The sequence below is a fragment of the Jaculus jaculus genome, chromosome 17 (assembly GCF_020740685.1).
Source record: "Jaculus jaculus isolate mJacJac1 chromosome 17, mJacJac1.mat.Y.cur, whole genome shotgun sequence".
NCBI classification, from domain to species: Eukaryota; Metazoa; Chordata; class Mammalia; order Rodentia; family Dipodidae; genus Jaculus; species Jaculus jaculus.
Window position 1 is genome coordinate 30,376,149 of NC_059118.1, and position 17,448 is coordinate 30,393,596.

Below are 17,448 nucleotides of genomic sequence, written 5' to 3' on the forward strand. Positions count from 1 at the left end.
GACTCTTTAGAAACCTCTGAAAGTCTTTCCTGAAGTTGTTATGGGCTAAATTTCCCACTTACCACATAAAACATATGTTGAAGTTTAAATCTGCAGTTCCTCAGGATGTGGAAATAGGGCCATTGTATGTATTTACTTCCTAGAGATTCTGAAAAAAAAATTCCCTCAAATTTCATTGACTAATTGTAAGTTACATGTCCATTTCCAAGCCAGAAAACATAGTAAGGATGCAATTGACTTACATCAATCTTTAGGGATTTTAATGAGTTGAATTGTCCCATCTTGCATACAAAATGCACATATCAACTCCTGTGCTTTCCCTCTAAGACGTTCTGATGGGAGGTGAGTGAGAAAACTCTGAAAATTCAAAAACTATATCCCCGGAGACAAAGGAACCATGGGGCTGCCAGGTTAAACGTGAAGTGCCTAGGTAAATACTGATTTCATATAAATAATGATTATTTAGTGTGTGCTCTATGCAATATGCAAACTTGTTTACCTGAAATTCAAATTTAACTGAGAGTCTGCTGTATCATCAATTAAATAATTATTATTGTAGCTGCTATTTGGTGTTGGGGATTGAATCCAGAAACTTGCATGTGGTACACAATCAATCTGCTTCTGATCCACACCTTCAGTGCCATCATCATCATCATCATCATTATGATGATGATGATGATTATTTTGTTTAAATATTGCAGTATAGACCGAGGTACTTAGCAGGCATTCTGTAGGGAAGAAACAAAACAAAACAAAGGAGTTGCAGGGAGAAGCCCTTACCTATCCTAAAGCGGTCTCATTTGAACTAGGACTCACCATTCCTTGCATTCCCTTCTTCCATCCAAGTACTAATGAGGCCCAACCTGCTTAGCTTCTGAGATCAGACTAGATCAGGCACATTAAGGGTGGTATGGCCCTAGACCCTTGCATTACTTTCTAAGCTGAGGAACCTTTCTAAAGCCTAAGGGGAGCTGCCTGAGAGCTTTAATAAAACCAATAGAGAAAGGGATGCAATCCTTTAGGCTTTGAGTTATTTATAAATGAGTTTTCTACTACAGCCTCAGGCTACAAAACATTGAGCAGATTTGAATTACCCAACTCTAGATCTTAGGGAGGACAAGTAGGCTTCCAGTAACATAGGATGAAGTCCATAAAAAAGTATTGTCAGAGCTTGGGAGATGGCTCATCAGTTAAAGGCACTTGCTTGTAAAGCCTGAGGACCCAGGTTAGATTCCCAGTATCCACATAAGAACAGCTGGACACACAAAGTGGTGTGGCATATGAAGTTCTTTTAGCTCTGGCACACCCATTCTCTATCTCTCTCTCTCTCTCTCTCTTTCTCTCTCTTGCTCACAAATAAATATTAATAATTTTTAAAAGAAGTATTTTCAGGGCTGGGAGGATTGCTTAGTGGTTAAGGGTCTTGCCTGCAAAGCCTAATGACCTGGGTTTGATTCCTCAGTACCCATGTAAAGCTGGATGCACAAAGTGGTGCATGTGCTCAGAGTTCATTTGCAGTGCCTAAAGGCCCTGGCATCATACCCATTCTCTCTGAGATAGAATAAAACAAGAGATTAAAAAAAAACAAAAAGTTTATACCTCCATTTTCTCTCTCTCTCTCTCTTTGTCTGTTTTGTCTTTCTTTGCTTACCAATAAATAAAAATATTTTTTTAAAAGTATTTTCAGAGCTATCTGCACTATATAGTAAGGAAAACCAAAGAAGTACCCCAAAAGAATAAAAGCGAGCAGTATGTACAAAGCAAAAGAGAGATGAAGAACGTCACCTGGGGGGCTGTGGAGCTTTTGGTGGTCAAAGGTGCTTGCTTGCAAAGTTCTCCAGCCCGGGATCAATTCCCAAGCCATTCATGTAATCTAGATTCAGAAAGAGTTCAAGCATCTGGTGGTCATTTACAATGACAAAAGACCGTGGTGTGTGCATGTATGTGCATGTGCACATGCAAATAACTAAAAATTAAACTATAACTAAAAATTAAAAATCCCCATCTGGAAGAAAACTCATCCTACTGGCCATTTTTAGGAAGTTGACTTTGCTCAAATTTTTATAGCAATGAAAGGAAAAAAGTCTAGATTAATGCTCTACTCTTGGGAATTAATGGTTAAAGAAATAGTCAGGGGGCTTGGGAGATGGTATTTGCTTAAAAAGCCTGCCAGCTGAGGTTCAATTTCCCAGCTGACTCACAGAAAGCTGGATGCAAAAAGTGGGACATGCATCTGGCATTAATTGGCAGCAGCAAGAGACTCTAGGTCACCCATATCCACTGGCATTCATATGCACATACAAATAAACAAATAACTTTCAAAAAGAATCATAAAAGTACCAAAGAAACCTAACAAAACTGTATTTGTTCTAGTGTTCATAATAATTAACAAAATTGTATGGTCAGGATAGAATATATAAATAGTGGTAATTCACACAGTAGAATATTATGCACTGTCACAAAATAAAAGTTTACTCTTACACTTTCTGTTTCTAAGTGACAAATATTAGATTTGGGAACATATGAAGGAAAAGCCCTTCAGTATAGATCTGCCCACCCATGGCCACGTACTTATGTTTAAAGAAGTAGCCGACATCTTGCTTCTAATTATTTGCATTGCTCTGCATTGAGTTGACTTTTTGATTTTACATCAAATATGTATTGTTTCTATCTTTAAAAATAAAAAAGCTTGGGACTGGGGAAATGGTTCAACAGATAAATTGCTTGCCTCACAAGCACAAGGACCTGAATTTAGATTTCCAGATCTGTAGCAGGCATCAGTAATTCCAGGACTCCTACAGTGGAGATCAGAGAATTTCCCAGAAGCTCGTTGGCTAGCTAGCCTGGCATATGAGGCAGACGGTAAAGGCCAAATCTGAGTTTGTCTTCTGACCTGCACACATGCACGTTGGCATCTGTGCATGCAAGCACACATTCACACACATGCAAAAACAAATGAGAGCTGGAGAGATGGCTTAGCAGTGAAGGTGCTTGCCTGTGAAGTCTCAGGACCCAGGTTCAACTCCCCAGAACCCACATAAGCCAGATGCACAAGGCAGCACACGCATCTGGAGTTTGATTGCACTCACTAGAGACCCTGGCATGCCAATTTTCTCAAAAAGTAAAATAAAGTAAAAAATGAATAAAAACTACTTTCTTGAAAAGGAAAAAAAAAAGCTTATACCTCCACTTGCTTTCCTTAAGTCAAGGCCTTTTGAGGAGCCTGGGATCATGCCAGAGGGTTGAAACTGGGTCACTCTTGCTTCATAGTGATTGGCCAAACAACTTGCTTGGTCTTTGGATAGTTCTTCAGCCTCTAATACTGGGGATATTTCTACAACTGCTGCTTGGCATGATGTGACCATGACCAGCTGTACAGGCAGCTGATGGGACACTGGAGTTGTGGCAGTTTTGTTTTGGAAGATAGCTATGCTCATTACTATGCCACCAATGTAATTCAGATTGTTTTGAAAAACAGAAAAAGCAAGGAACCAGCAACTTACTGGTTGGTCCGACAATGGTAATTATTTCTCCTCCCCAGCCTCAGTTCATCTGTCCATAAAATGGAATTAATGGGACATCTTACATCAGTATGGCCATAGGAGGGATCAGATCAAATAATGTATGTGAAAGATAATACATGTCAGTTCCCTCCTCAAGATCTTTCTATCAGGCTGTTGAAGTTGCACTTGCATTTTATTGATGATGAGGCTATGGGTTGAGGCAAATTTGTTTGGAAATGTGGCTGGGTGAAAGCCCTCCCTGCCCGGTCCATACGCACAACCCTATCTTCAACAGACCTCAGGCTCTCACTGCTCATGGGCGTCTTACAATTCAATGATTTGATTCGAGGACTTGACTTCCCTGTGCATTATCTTATTTGATAAGTGAGAAACAAGAAAGCTCTGTAATTTCTGTGAATGGAACATGATTAAACCATTGTTGGGAAATCTGAACAAATGGATTGCATGCCAAAGGCTCGCAATCAGCTCTGAAGGGTTAGAGTGTCATCTGCCCTCTGAGGTAGAAATATGGTGTCCATTTCCCTCTCAGGGTGATGGATTCAGTTCCCAGCTCGTCATCTCTGGGTTTCAGCTTGAGTCAGCCTGCTGCCCTGGGCTAAAACACCAATTAAGCACATTTGTTTTCTTTTTTTAAAAAAAACAATTCATTCAGAGTAGCAATTGAAATAAAAAACAACAACAACAAAACAACAATAATTAAGATGAGTTAACCTGTCCTCTCTGCTCTTTTTGGAGGAACAACTTGTCCTAAGGTTCGGAAGAAAGATTTCTCAGCTCCCCAGATTCGTATTTTAAAAACAACATTAAAAACAAACAAGCAAAAAATGTGCAATGAATATAGGAAAACAGGTAACCCAGAGAGCTGAGTTCCAGTTCAGGCACCACGCATGAGGCCACAGGAGCTAGGATTAAATAGGAGCATCCAAGGTACACAGTCCAGGCATTTTTTCCGCCTCAGACTTAGGTATATACATGGGAACCAAGGCACATGTTAGTGCCTTAGGCTTCAGTATTTAAAAATGTGGACAGAGCTATGCCAAATGTTCCCAAAGCGGAGTCTTCTGACCAGGCAGGTTCTCTCTGACAGTGTGGTGTGTGTGGGTACAGAGTTGCCAACATCTTGACCCTGCTAAGCATCCTCTCTATGAGAGGAGGGGGTGAGGAAGCATTAGACTACAATGCGGGTGGCGATGCTGATGACTCAATAGCACCACCAAGTGCTTCAGCACCAAGCGTAAGTGTTGCACTCCACTTCTCCATGCTGGGCCGAAATGCCTGACCAGACGCAGCTTATGGAAGGAAAGGGCTGGCTCACGGTTTCAAGGGGAAGGCCTCACCGTGGTGGGGAAAGCAAGACAAAAGCCAACAGCCAGGCAGGCAGCACATTCAGCAGCAGCAGCAGGAGGAGGAAGGAAATAATCTGGGTGTGGAGCTGGGCTATATGATCCCAAAGCCTACTTCCCAGCCACACACCTCCTCTAGCAAGGCTCTACCTCCCAAAGGCCCCACATCTTTCCCAAATTGCCACCAGCTGGGGCCACATATTCAAAACACATCAGGCTATGGGGGGACACGTTACATTCAAATCACCACATCATGCTCTTCTCTAGCTGGTAATTGGTGACCATAGAGCTGGGAATTTGGCCCATCTTGTGAGTAACTGTGTGTGTGTGTGTGTGTGTGTGTGTGTGTGTGTGTGTGTGTGTGTATGCTTAAGCATATGCACATTAAGTAAAATAAGAACAGAAATGAAAAACCCAGAACAATTGCTCAATTAGCCATCTTCGCAATTATGGGAATGTGACATTCAGTTAAGAATGCAATGATCATTTAAAACTAAATTACCCATTTTGAAAGTGTCCTTGTGGCTTAGTCGTCATGCCAACTGGTTCTTAGAGTGGCGGCTGCCTGTTGCTTTTGAGAGGCAGGGCACCATGGCTTCCCTCCCAGGGTCTCAAATGGCTTCCTTAATTAACAAAGTGGAAAGCAGTGAGGGGAAGGGCTGGGGGCCACTGGGGAGGTGGGGAGGAGCTCGGCCTGATCCTCTTTTCACTAATTTCTCAGGCTGAAGGATGGCCTGCCAGGGTGGCCTCATGGTGGGGCTGGGAAAATAGCCAAAGCAGGGGGACTGTGCAAATCAGCTTGAAGGTCTCTTTTCAAAGCAGGGTGGCAGTGACGTATGGAGGAAATGAAAGACCACAGATCAGGGGCAAAATAGTAGGTTCTAAAGATTTCAACAGTGATGTTAAAGTGAGGCCCACATGGGTTCTTAGCAACATGTCCTACTGGCATCCAGAAAGCCAGGGCAGGGGTAACACTTCAATCCTCTCCTCCTCTCTGTTTTCAAGAATCTGGCCTCATGGGCTGACCCACTCGCCCACCAGGACATATCCCCATGACACACAAGGGTCTGTTTCTTTGACATTTTCCCCCATGGCATCACGCCCAGTCTTTGCCCACCCATAATGAGAACACAGTAAGAAGATGACAAGGCCTGCTGTTCCCACGGACATCATTTTGTCCCCCCAGAGCTCAGGAAGAAGAGCCTGAACAAAACCGGGATTTCAGACAGCTCTCCAGGGCCTGCTCCTGACAGCCAGCCTCACACCTCTGGTGGCAGCTAAGATCCAAACTCTGTCTCCAGGGAGTGCTTAGCAGATGTACACTTATGTGACATGCTGGTTCCAAGAAGCCCTCTCAGCTGTCGTTCCTGCTGTCACACCACGAAATGTGTTTGTTGTGGTCGCAGCGTGGATCACAAGCCAGCATCGCTCTAAGAGTGAGGGGGCTTCTGGATCTGGACTCACCGCAGGTTCTGCTTCTTTGCAGTTGGTGGGTGGTGAGGGAACTGGACAAGTACTTGACTGCGCCGAGCATCAGGGAGCCTTGTCTGTAGAATGGTACGCACTCCAATGAATTACTGTGAGAAGTAATTAAACAAATGCATGGCAGGGACCTAGTAGTATGACACATGGTAATATATCTGCAAATGTACAGATGCATTCTTTTTTCAAAGGGGTGGCTCAAGTGTCAAAGCTGGGCTTCCCAGAGATGGTCCATCCAGCCCCTCCTCCTCACCAACGTCTTATGTAGACCCTGGGGCTTGGATGCCAAAACAGACTAACTGGTTCACATTAAGATTCATCCTTCAAATGGCCTCTCATGGAGTCTTTCTGAAAATGTAGTTTTAAAGCTTATTTCTTCTACTACCTGGAGCCCTTTAGTAGCTGCCTGAACCCTAGGATATAACCAGTATTTGACTTCTTGAATAACTAAGGAGTCCTTCAGGGTCACCTGGAGTCTGGGCCAGGACCAGAGAAGACCAAAGAGGACATGCACACTTCAGGATATTCCCTGTGAGGGAAAGGGTCTGGGTCCTGCCCAGGTCGGGAGCCAGGGTTTATCCCAGGTCTGGGGTTGACTGCAGAGCAGAATGGAAACAGATATAGGGCAAGCATTTCAGACCCTCAAGCAGACTGGGAGGAGGGGGCGATCTTCATTGAGAGCTGGTTTCAGTGTGACAGTGGGTGGAGGAGCCACCATGAAGCCACTTCTTTCCTGGTATGTGTGGAGAAAGGGTGCAGACTCCTCAGCACCTGCAGCAGTTCCTGGGGCTGGCCTGGGGAAGCAGCCATTGTCACTGACAGGGAGTGAAGGAAACCCCAGCTCCCGTAGGCAAGAACAGCAGAGGTGCCTGTTTCCTCAAGAGTCCAGAAGCCCAGAGGAGGCAGGCCAAGGGAAGAGACTGTGTCCAATCATGTCATCAGAAATGCAGGCTGCTGTGTGCCAGCTCTGCCTGCCCAACAGAGAGTACCATCTAGATGCCCTTTCTTCTGTGGTCTCAGGGTGCCTGTGGGGTCAGGTACCTGGATAAGCATCTATTTCCTCCAGAAAATGGGGCAAGAGCACAAGAGACCTCTCACGCCACAGCTCGCTCTTTCCCCCCTGCCTGCTGCCAATGCAGGACGCCAAAGACCATTAACAGTGTTCCTCTCTGAATGCAGACGGGCCAAGAACAGGCCTAGGGATGGGTGCACTGGAAAGGGAGCAGGGCAGAAAGGTGAGGCGGGAGCGCAAGAGGTCCTGCAGAGGCACACACTGGCCTGCAGTGTGCATGCCCAGGCCTCTGAGGCAGTGGTGTCCTCTTGCTTCCTGAGAGCCGAGGCCAACCTTGTGCTATGAGGCAGGATTGCTTTATTCACACGACTGGAAAGAACACAGAGATTTAAGCTGGCTCAAGATCACACAAGTGGAGGAACAGCGGGCCTTTTACCTCCCTGCCCGTTCAGAGCTTGTTTGTGATTCAGGCCCCTGTGGAAGTCCAGAGGGCAAGAAACGGCAACTGGATTGTTTGTTTTGTATGTAATGTGTAAGTAACCACTCACTCAGGGACACTGCCACAACATGAATGTTCTAGAGCTTTGGCGCGTGGCTTTCTTCCTCCTTTTCTGTAGCTGCTCCCAGAACTTGCACCCTAGGGGTCACCCTGCTGCCACTTACAGGTCCTTCTTTGCCATGTTTTACTTTAAAAAAAAATGTTTTATTTATTTATTAGAGAGTGAGTGAGTGAAAGAGAGAGAGAGAGAGAATGCTAGGGCCTCTAGCCATTCCAAACAAACTCCAGATTCATACACCACTAAGTACACCTGGCTTATGTGTGTTCTGGGGAATCAAATGTGGGTCCTTAGACTTTTCAGGCAAGCACCTTAACCACTGAGCAATATCTCCAACCCTGCCATCTTTTTCTTTCCCACCTCTTTGAGATCTTTGTCCTAAGACTCTCTACTGATGTGGGTTAGTGACCAAGTCCTCCCTATTTGTGTGTGACAAAGTCCTCTTGAGGTGGGGAGTATAAGGTTCAGGAGTGACCGAGGACCATGGAGAGCACTCTGAGGCAAAGATGGAAGTTTTATTCTGGAAGAAACACGAGCTGCCAGGACTGACTCAGGAGTGGGAGCAGTCAGTTTGGGGTTACAGATAGTGGGCTTTATAGGCTTTACAATTGGGGCAAGGTGAGAAAGAGGAAGGAATTTTCTTGTTTCTGCTCCAGGGCAGCAAATCTCTGTTCTTTTACATTAGCCATATGGAGAGACCAGGAGTGATCCGGTGAGAGAGCTGGGTGGGGGGTGGTCAGTAAAGCTCTGATCTCAGGGTGAGACCAGAAGTGACCTGATGAGCGGTAAGGAGGAGTGGTAAATCTCTGTTCATGGGGCATTCTTGAGGAATGTGGATGATCCGTTCCTTATATCTCCCTGTAGCCATCCTGTTTTCTTTTGGTGACTCCCTTTTGGGAAGCCCATTTCGACCTAACAGGGAGGAAGGAGAGAGGAGAGACATTTTGGCAGAATGGCTAGTTCTACATCCTGAGTCTACACAGCAGTGAAGTCCTTTGAGGGACCTGGGCTGGTGGGCCTGGACATGGCTGCCAGACATGACATATGATCTCATTTACTGTAGCTGGTGGATTTCCAGTGTCTTTTACTGTGAGATCCATATAAAGACGTTGGGTCTCCCAGTTTCTCTAGTTAATTCTCAGGCTCCTCTTTTGCTGTAGGAGATAGGCCAGGAAGGGGTGCCTTCCTTTCCCCTATCTTCTCATTCTAGTGGGAGAGAAAGACTCAAAGCATATCCATTTTCCCCCTCGTGTCCTTCAAGAAGGTTCCCTGTCCCCTTGCTGTCAAGATCAAGGGCTCCTTTAGTCACTGGGATGCCCACCCTTCTCCCCCCACAACGTGACCAACCAGTCTAAAGTGGCATTATGGTCAGCCAGAGTTCTGCCCTCTTTCCCGGTGTTTCCTCTCTCCCCTTTCCCAGTGCAGAGTGTTAACCACTGTGTGATCATGGCAAGCCTCCAGGATGCTGCTCTTTTGTCCCCTTTTAAGTAGAGTCTCCCAAGTTTGGGTGGATATTACCAGGTTTCTGCCCCACCCAACCCTGGTGTTTCTTCTACTTCTGATAGAAGCTGGACTTTCACTCCTGGGTCTTGTGAACATCACATGTGATGAGCATGAGGGAAGTAAAAACTTAAAGGCATTTCATAGTTGGAAGATGATCTTTTGTTTACTCCTAACACGATACTATGCTCTATTATTTCTCCCTATCTGAAAATAAGTCCATGGGTGGGGCAGCGTGGCCTTCAATGAGTGGCTATCCTCCTCAGACCACTTCGTAACTGAAAGCTCTAGAGAGTCAGGGAAATGTAAATATGACTTCTGGCTTCCTTGAGGACAAAACAAGACTTCACCAGGTGATCTTAGTAAGTCCCCTCTGTGTCTTTTTACAACAATGTCAGCTGGCTTCCCAGGACCCTCTAAGCTCCAGGGCTGCAAGTTTTATTGACTTCTTTACCCCTATAGTCAGAGGCACCCAGATTCCCAGCAAAAAAAATGCCTTCACTTAAACAAAATAAATGAAAATGTTATTGAGGCATAATTGACCTACAATAAACAGGGGCTTCCTGAGGGAAGAGCCAGAATTAGAGTCTAGGTCCTTGTAGGTTGAAGACAGAGTTGTTTCCCAGTGAATACCTCAGCAGCCTACCAGAATTTTGCCCTGATGGGGGAAGTACATGGCTTTCCAATTATCCTGATGTTTCTGACAAGGCCATTGTTCCTTAATCCTAAAGGATTTGAAATAGCTCTAATCTGACTGGGTTTATGTCACATGGCACTGGCTTCCAGGGTTCCTGTTAGCTACAGAGGCATTAACAGTCCCCACAGGTTATAATAGGGCTAAGAAGGGGCCTCCTGGCCTGAGATACGGGAGAGTGAGGCAGGACTTCAAGCAGGCAGTATATTTGAAAATAATAACTAAATCACTGCAAGTCTGGCACTTTGTGCAGAGAAACAGATTTTTCCCAATTCTTCCATGCTCCCTAGAGAGCCAGTGAGACTGATTTGGAATTGGGTGAGCCAAACAGAGGCAATACTCTAAGGGAAACCTCATAGGCCCCTGACATTGTCCTTAAGACTCTTAAGTTTGGGCAAAGAACTCCTCTATTTGGGTTATAAGGAAAAGTCTTTTTATCTAGTTTACTCTAGGAGGTCACCGGCCATGGGCTCAATCACCATGTATATTAAAATGAACACTTGTACAGGGATGGCTAATGTTCCAGAAAAAGTCCCAATTGTCCATCCTCCACACTGCTGGAACTTGAAGTCCTGTAATTCTTCCTCGTGGGAGCTTTCCTGTTGTAGGGTGTTTAGTATCATCCTGGCTTCTACCCACCCAATGCCAGCCTCCCAGTGACAACGATCCAAAATGACTCCAGACATGGCTGAAAGTCTCTGGTGGAGAAACACTGACCAAGAGTAATATGGTTCCATTTTTAAAATTCAAGCGATAATAGATGATAGCTGTTCGATGCTCTATGCATTATGTGACTGCTATATGCTAGCCATTATGTCAAGGACATGACAGATAGCATCTCATTTATCTGTAGCTGGTAGATTTCCAGTGTCTTTTACTGTGAGATACATATAAAGACGTCGGGTCTCCCAATTTCTCTAGTTAATTCTCAGGCTCCTCTTCTGGGTTCTGTCCTAAGGAGGAAGCAGGAGAGGCAGAGCTGGGTAGCCCATCAGTCAGTTTCTTACTATTAGATAAAGCATCTGAGGCAGACTAACTAGTAAAGAGGCTTGCTTAGAGCACAGTTTGGGAGGTTGTGAGTTCTGATGAGCACTGCTCTGTTTTCCACCTGGGCCAGTTCAACCATCCTTAGGCAAATTAATGGTCTTCTTCTTCAGGGAGATCACCATGTTGGTGCCAAACTTAATGTGGACACTTAGCAGGCATAACACAGTATAGCTAGAACTTCTGGACTCAAGCAATCCTCCTACCTCAGCTTCCTAAGTAGCTGGGACTACAGGCATGCACCACGGGCCTGGCTGGGGGAGAGAGTTCAAGCTGTGGTAAGGATTCTGGTGAGGACTCCTTTGGCTATGTACCTTCATGATCTATGGCAATAAGCCAGAGTGGAGACACACACACACACACACACACACACACACACACACACACACACACAGACAATGTTTTCTTTTTAAAATATGTTATTCTTTATTTGAAAGAGAGAGAGAGAGAGAGAGAGAGAAGGAATGGGAATTCCAGGACCTCTAGCCACTGTAAATGAATTCCAGATGCATGCACCACCTTATGTATCTGGCTTATGTGGGTCCTGGGAAATTGAATCTGGGTCCTCAGGCTTTGCAGCAAAGTGCCTTAACTGCTGAGCCACCTCTCCAGTCCACAAAAATGTTTTCTGAAGTCAAGTCCCAGTTTATCTAGTGTTCTCCCATAAGGCCCCATTTCTTAAAGGTTTCACCTTTCAATATCACCACACTGCAGGCCAGGCTCCCGACACACAAATCTTTGAGAAATACATTTAAAATAAAATAAATCCAAACTATAGGAAGGAGGGACAGAGTTTGGAGTCTGAACCTTGCCACTTCTTAGGGGTATGCTTTCGAATAGCTACTCACTCTCTTTGAACCCAAGACTTTTCATTTATAACGAAGAGGGTAATAATTCCTGCCTGGCAAGATTGTGAGGCTGAAAATCAAACTCTGTGATGAGAGGCAACGTGCTTCATTCACTTACCTACATATCCTACGCCCATGGCTGCTGGCCCTGCTTCTTAGTAGATCATAAATAAGTGTCCCTTGCATGCATAGCTTAATGAAGAAAGTGTCTGGCATCTGTCACAGCCACTGGCACTGGTATGTGGTCAATAAATACTGAATGGTGATTTCAATGCTGACAGGCACAGGACAGATGCCAGGAGGCAGCAGAGGCAGCAGCAAGCAAACACAAAAGAGAACTACCTCCACCCGTGCGCAGTCTGTGAACCAGAAGGATGAGAATGGCAGTCAATAGCCACAATTCCCCAAGTGGTTCCACGTGTGAAAAGTACGGACAAGTGGTGATTCCCAGTGACCCACACACTCACGTTGTGTGTAATTACCTCTAGCCCCAGTCGGGTGAGACCAGCTGCCCAGTGGCATCTAGCCTGTGGGTTTGTGACTAGGTCAAAGACTTAGGCTCTAGAAAAGTTTTAAGTTGGAAAATAGTGCTTTTAAAACTTAAAACAATGAACTTTAATAAAAGAAAACATTTCCATTGAGCTCTTAAAACACTTAATAGGTGTTAAAGGGAATTAGGCTAATAAAAGTCTGTTTTGTTCCAATTCAATAAGTGCTTTCTTTTATTAATGCCATTGTCCTTTAAGGTCTGGATTAAAATTTGTATGCATTTGGAAAAGGTCACATTTGCCATTTTCCCCAAGACTGATGGATGACTACAGAAAGCCGACTACTGCAGAGGGCTAACAAGAGAGGGGACTCTGGCATCACATTCCAACTCTGGCCCTGCCGTGCATGGACTGTTACTCTGCACATATTTGACATAGCATCTTCGGTCTCAGTTTCCTTGTTTGTTTGTTCATTTTCAAGGCAGGCTCTCACTCTAGCCCAGCGGTACACTTCCTGTAAGTGCGGCTCCACCTCCTAAAGATTCTACAACCCTCCTGAACAGCACCGCCAGCCGAGGACTGACGCATGTGTATCACATTCAGATCACCAGAGTGGGGTTCTGTTCACTCTTCCAGGCTTCCCTCTTTCTTCCCTTACCCACTTTCAGTAACCTTAGCAATCCAAAACCATGGTGAGCAATTAATGTGAAGGCTAGCCCTGGAAGGGCCCATGATCAAATCTTTGGAGTTCTTAAAAACTTGGACTTGATAATTTTTTTAATTTCATCTTCTCAAGCTGCAGCTTCTGGCTATATCTAGCTATGTTGCAAGTATAACCAGGGAGTCCAAATCAAATATCCCTGACCTCTGCCCTTCCAATCAATCACAAATCATGAAGGAAAAGAGCAAGTTTAAGTGGAAGAGCCAGGTCTGTCTGTCGTCTGCTCTGTGAGGCTCAGCATAACCTGCACCCTGTAGCCATACAGAATGCATCTTGTGCGTGTGAAGTGAGTCTTGAACAAGAACTAGAGACTTGGATAGAAAGACAGCTTAGTGGACAAGGTGCTTGTCTGCAAAGCCTAAGGACTCATGCTCGACTCTCCAGATCCCACGTAAGCCAGATGCACAAGGTGACACAAGCACAAGGCCACACATTTCTACAAGATGGTGCACACGTCTGGAGTTTGATTGCAGTGGCTGGAGACCCTGGAGCTCCAATGCTCTCTCTCCTTTCTTTCTCTCTGTTTCATTAAAAAAAAAAAATACAAAAAAGAGTTAAAGACATAATGAACTGATTGGTAGAGTCATGACCCCACAGTGATTACTGACACACCCCATAAGACCTGCACTGAGCTGAGCTCATGAACATTTTGACATGGAGGATGGAGGAGGACAAAAGGAACGAGGAAACAAAACCAAGGGAGGACTATCTCAAAAGATGAGGGTCCTCAGTGGAATGGGGGTGGGGAGAAAGCACAAAGAGAATAAAGTGATGGGAACACAACCAAATTATAGTTCTAATTTAAAGTTCCGAATGCAATTTTTTTTTAAAAAAAGGCTTAATGCTGATTTAAAAAATAAATTCTAATTTCAAATAGTTGTGAAGAAGTTGTCTCCGGAGATACCAGGAATCTGTCTCTGCCACAGCAGTCCTCTGTGCTGAGGACTTTGCTCTGTGGACCCATGCGAGTATGCATTCTGACTTTGACACTCAACTGATGTGCACTCTTGGATGAGTGGTTGGCCCCATATAAGCCTCAGTTTCTCATCTGAAAAATAGGTGCCTGAGTCATTATCACGCAAGGAGCTACCACAAAGACATGGGAGATGCCTAACAAAGGGTAAAGCCTATAACCTGGATCTGTTCCTTCCCTGAGAAGCCAGTCAGAGATCAAGCTGAGTCTCAGAATGCTATAGATACATTATTTTGCTTTAGTTGACGTGTTGTATTTAAATGAACTTCTTTGCTTTGGGGGAGCCATTTAGACCCAACTCTGTACATAGAACCTGGAGGGGGTGCCTAGTGGGAGTCGTGATTTCAACAAGACCTCATGGCGATCTTCAAGTCTGACAGTGCCTGTAGTAAGGGAATCTCAGTTTAACACTGAGAGCTGAGCTTTCAGAAGGCAGGGTTTAGTTGGCTGGGGGTGGTGCCACTACGTGTGGATCCTGGGTTCCAGCCCTCAGGTGTGGAGGTGGATTTGCAATTCCAGTCCAAAGCTATGCAAGGTGCCTGAGCTCTGCCTGGAGTTTCTTGCTTGTACTGGTGATGGTGTTGGTTTCTTTCTCCGCTTGGGCCTATGAAACTTGACCAGCATCTTCTGCCATTCTAGAACTTCTCCTGGATCTGTAATTTTCAAATAAATCCCTTCCTCCATAACTGTGCCTGGTCTGGAAGTTCATCTCAGCGACATGAAGCTGTCTACCACAGGGATCATATCTTCATCATAAATGTAAGGATAAACATATTTTTATCTATTAAACTAAAACTTTAATTGATAAAATTAAAATTGTGGGATTGAGGAGGAGTAGTGTATGTTGTTTTAGGTACTATGCTAATATCTTATTCAATCCTTTTATCCCTGTTAAAGCAGGTTCTCCAGTTTTTCAGGTATAGTTGAGAAACTGGAGGCTCCATGAGAGGAAGCAATTGCTGCATAGTTGCTCATCCAAGAAAGGAAGGGCCCTCAGTTGCTTGGAGACCAAGGGCTCAGCCTGCGTCCATGCTTTGGCTACTTTACAGTGCTATCTATGTGTGGACTGATTTTCATGCACAGGTTTTCTTTAATTTCCAGTAACAGGAACCCTTAGTTCATAATGGACCTCATCCTGTTTCATGACACCCTGGAGACTGGGGTTCTAGAGTTCCGTGGGTCCTTCCTAGAGCCCTCACCTTCAGTGTTAGAAGGTGACCTCTTCCTCTGGGTTCCAGTGCTTGCTGATGCTTGCTGGAGCGGGGTGAAGTGTTTGTGCCTGATTAGGTTTGAGATAGGCTGAGGGAACCGAAGCATGAGGCAGGTGGCTTGCCTTGTACTACCCATAGTGGGCACAGGAATGTGCAGGAAGCCCTGTCCCAAAATACCTGCCCTGGCTTTGAAATGGGCTCACAGACTTTACTCCTTCTACTCTGCTCACATGTTTTTAAAAATTTTATTTATTTTTAGAGAGAGAAAGAGGGAGGAGGGGAGAGAGAGAGAATGGGAGTGCCAGGGCTTCCAGCCACTGCAAATGAACTCCAGATGCATGTGCCACCTTGTGCATCTGGCTTATGTGGGTCCTGGGGAATTGAACCTGGGTCCTCAGCCTTCACTGCTGAACCATTTCTCCAGCCCTCTGCTCACATCTTTGAAAAAGAGCTATTATCAGTGGAATGAATCCAGCCACTGTCAGTCTTTCACACTCCATAGATCAGTTCATTCAGCTACACATCATTTGTGGGGAATATAGCCTGGAGTTATTCCATTTTGAAACCAAGAATTTCAAGTTGGATTGTTTGTTATCTGTTACTGAAAAGCAGTGCACACATTTATGGGGTGAGCTCAGTTCCTTCAGTCCACCCTATAGGGCAAATCTCTGTTGGGTGGTAGGGGATCCAGTGGTTTAAGGCTTTATTGCTGCAGGACTTTTCCAAACTTTAAAAATGCTCTGAATTGGAAAGAAGGGGATAGAATTCCCTACATTCCTGAAGTTCATTTACCCATTAATTTTTCACAGAATCTTGTCCTCAAATGGCTTGAGACAGCACTAGTTTTCTTCAGAGACAAAGAGAGAGTCATCTGAGGCTTGTATGAGCAAGAGCAAAATGGGGGGGGGGGGGAGTGTTAGCCCAGGGCTCCTGTGGGAGCATCGCCTAGTCAGTATGAAGCTACAGAACAGGCACTTTCCTGGCTTCATTTTGTCAGGCACGTTACACGGTTGTTAGAAAACACGGCTTGCCAGGAGTCCCTCATTGTGGGTTACCTGGCTGGAGAGTTTGAGCTAGGCTAGCCCTGGACCACATGGCTGGATTTCAGTCTTCCTATCTGTCCTCCAACCCCAGGATATCCAAGATTGATGAGAGATGTCATCATTCAAATTATACCACAGTGAGGCAGCACCACACACTGCCCCTCTTGGGAGAAACCTGCTTATCACATGAAATGCTTCAGAGATGAAGGCAATGGCTTTATGACCTCATGGCCCCCACAAATGATCCCTTATAAATCTGTTGCTATTAACCATTCTGCACCTCAGGGCACACTACTCTGATTGTGTGTAGCAGGGAAATACGGTTGTGCTCAGAGTAATGAGCCAATGTGCTAAGAGCAGCAGGAAGCTTTGGAGCCACTGACTACTCAACTGGCCCTGAGGAAGTAACTCAGTACAAGTACCAGACCAGGAGGGACTGAGTCCTAACCATGGATGAGGCCCCATTCTGAGCTCTTTGTGTTCATTAACTTGCTTATTAGTCATAGTGACCTCTAGGGACACAGTGTCTCACCAATTTATAGACGGGGGAAACTAGGACATAAAGGTTAAGTGATGTGCCCACAGTCGCTTAGCTAAGAAGCAGAGCAGCAGAACTTGAACTGGGGCTTCCTGGTGGAGAGCCTGTAGCATTCTGCATGGGCGATGGGTGGCGGGTGAGAAGACACACTGATGAGCATGGGCAGGGGCTCAGACTCCCTTGGTAGTGCACGATGATCACCCGGGGCCAAGAGGAGCCAGGACTGCAGTCCTGCTGAAGCTTTGGGCAGAGTGTGGATTCACAGGTAGATGAATTTTAATACTAAACATGAGAGAACAAATGTGCATCTATCCAAAGGAATTTCTCTGAAATGGGATATTCGTGAATCAGTAGGGGGTGTTATGTTGGCCTGAGAACACTTCTAACATTTCCAACAAACTGATGAAAAAGAAATAAATAAAATACAACAAATGAAATTAAGAATGGCAAGAAAGCCACAGCAACCAACC